The following is a 3,225-nucleotide window of genomic DNA, read 5'->3' on the forward strand; positions in this document are numbered from 1 at the left end:
AGCTCTGGGAGGATTGGCTACACTAGGGGTGTGTGGCCTAATATGCAAAGGAGCTCCTGCTACCAGTAGAGCCCTCAGGCCTATGAAAAGTAAGGGCTGCTCATGCACCTATGTAAGAAGCCCTGCTTAAGCTACTGCTCATGAGTAGCCCGAACTAGGAAGAAGCAGAGGCACAGGGTTTGTTACAGGGCATTTTGGGGGCCCACCCCCTTAATTAAAAGCCCTAGCCCAGAAATAGCCATGCCAGAAGCCTTATTTTGGTGGGAGGGGTATTTCTTATATGTGCATGCATGTGTGTGTGCAGAAACCTTATTTTTGAGGAACCCCCCGCCCCCACAGGCAGCAGCACCATGGCTTGCCCTCAGGTCTCCCTCTCCCTCCCACTGTGGAATTCTTAGGGGGTGGGTGGCATCATGAGACCTGGGGGGGGGGAATAGCTCAGAAGGTATCTGCCTTTTGCGTTCCCTTCCACAGGTCAAGAAAGCTTAGAAGAGCACTCAAGAGGGGCCCCTTCAATAGAGCTGAAACAATCCCGCTTTCTGCTAGCCCAGTCCTGCTATATACCACCTATGTTCCCCAAAGGCTCATGGGAATGCTTCTGAAAGACTCACCATGACCTAGGTGGTATACAGCAGGACTGGGCTAGCAGAAAGGAGGATTATTGAAGGTGCCACTCTTGAGTGCCTTTCTAAGCTTTCTTGCCCTGTGGAAGGGAACTCAAGGAGTCTCAAAGCAGCTCACAATCACATTCCGTTCCTCTCCCCTCAACAGTCACCTTGTGAAGTAGGTGGAGCTGAGAGAGTTCTGGGAGAACTGGGACTGGACCAAGGTCACCTAGCAGGCTTCATGTAGAGGAGTGGGGAATCCAACACAGTTCTCCAGATTAGAGTCCGCCACTCTTAACCACTACACCACACTGGCTCATTTACCTTGTTCGCCAATCAAATTGTGCTGAGACACATGGGCACCATTTCACATTGCCACCATTCTTGCTCACACCAGAGTCTGTCAGTGTCCTTCTAGTCAGCTCTGATAGGAGGAGACCAGGAGGAGCATGTGTACAATCACTTAGCTACTTTGGGACCTAATGACTCAGGGTCTTTCTGTTCCCTCTGGATGAGAGTTCTCTTGGACCCTACCAAGGCTGTTCCAGTTCTACTTTCACACACATTCACACACACACCCCTTAATATCTCCTCTGGCACAGTCTAGGTTCTTTTTCGTCTATTTGTTCTGCCACACGATTCATCGCATCTATAACTGTTTCATTAATTTAAATCATTTTGTTTACACCACTTCCAACTACAAGATGTTTTCTACTCTCTTTATATATGCACATAATGTATGCACCGTCATGTGGCAACCAACTTATGGTGACCCTAGCAAGGCCCTTTCAAGGCAAGTTAGATGCAGAGGTGGTTTGTCATGACTAGGGTTGTCAGATCTGGGTTGGAAAATACCTGGAAACTTTGGGGGTGGAGCCAGGAGAGGGCAGGGTTTGAGGAGGGGAGGGGCCTCAGCATAGGACAATGGTATAGAGTCCACCCTTCAAAGCAGCCATTTTCTCCAGGGCAGCTGATCTCTGTCAGCTGTAAAAGCGGGATATCCCCAGGCCCCACCTGGAGGCTGGCAACCCTAGTCATGACTCATGGCCTTCCTCTGCAGAGTCTTCCTTGGTGATCTCCCTCCTTAGCTTCTGAGATCTGACAAGATCAGGCTATTATACCATACCATTCCACATCTCTCTCCTCTCTCTAGACCATGTTAAATGTTAGAGTAAGTGGATGTAAACTGGATGCTAAACATTTTGCCATGGTCTTAATCACAGTTGTAGAATTTTAAAATCACAATAAATAAGACCACAACACGCACAAAAAAATTACCATCCAGTCCATATCCTCTCATTGATCTCCAAGTAAGATTCAAAATTGTATTTAATCAAAGAGTTCTGGATGATATTAATTTAATTCTTTTTCATGTTAAACAAGACCACTGCAAAAAAAACACACACACACACACACCCCACAACATCCAGTTAAGATGCCTGTTGTATGCATTTGTAATCCCGCTGCATATTTCTTAATGTCGGGGAAAAGTATTCTGGTTTGCAGTTTGGAGGCAGATACCAGTGCCACCACACCGCCGTGATCCAGATGCCTCCGGAGATCGTCAGTAAGGGCAACCAGCGCCGTCTCTGTCCCATGGCCAGGGCGGAAGCCGGACTGAAGTGGATCCAGGACAGAAGTGTCCTCCAGAAAGCTCTGCAGCTGTGTCGCCACCGCCCTCTCGATCAACTTGCCCAAATAGGGCAAGTTAGACACCAGCCGATAGTTGGCCAATTTGGCCGGGTCCAGAGTTGGTTTTTTCAGGAGGGCGGACCATCGCCTCCTTGAGTGCCTCGGGGAACCGTCCCTCAGCGAGGGACTTGTTAACAATCTCCCGTATGGCACCTCGAAACCCCTCATGGCCCGCCTTAATGAGCCAAGAGGGGTACGGATCCAGGAGACAAGACCACTGCAAAAAAACCACAAAACCCCTCACAACATCCAGTTCAGTTGCCTGTTGTATGCATTTGTAATCCCGCTGCATATTTCTTAATGTCGGGAAAAAGTATTCTGGTTTGCAGTTTGGAGGCAGTCACTGAAGTTCACCTAGTGAATAATCGGTCACTGTTGCCTCTTATGCTTTCAGATGGCCAATGAGCTGCTGGAAGGAACTGATGGTTATTAATCCTAAAAGTGGCCGGAGAAGGAAGAATTAAACCCGCAGCCCATCCTGTTGCTCTGATCGAATTCTCAGCCCCAGGCATACTGGTTTGGTTTGGTTTTAATAAGAAAAATGTCCTCTAACCTGTCCCAGAAAGTCTCCAAATGCTCTGGACGTTTATCTCCAGGGAGCACCATGAACAGCCAGCAGAATGACAAGCCTGGGGAGGATCGTTAAACTTCGGCCCTGTTTTCCACCGGGGACAGAAGTTGGTTTCCCGCACGTCGGGAACGCTCCTTCAGGGGGCACGCGAGCAAGCAGCAGGTGCAGAGGCGGCGACAGTTTCTATGCGCCGGCTTAATGCTCACTCCCCCTCCCCCCCCCGATTTTAAGCGAGATCCCTCGGGATTGCAATAAATAGAAATGGTGCGCATTGCAATACAGACTGAGGCAACAGATCAGGAGGCGACCGGCTCGCTTTGAAGAGATGGGAGAGCCTTTGGGCGCCTCTGCTCCTGT

This window comes from Gekko japonicus, unplaced genomic scaffold (genome assembly GCF_001447785.1).
Source record: "Gekko japonicus isolate JY-2015 unplaced genomic scaffold, Gekko_japonicus_V1.1 scaffold239, whole genome shotgun sequence".
NCBI classification, from domain to species: domain Eukaryota; kingdom Metazoa; phylum Chordata; class Lepidosauria; order Squamata; family Gekkonidae; genus Gekko; species Gekko japonicus.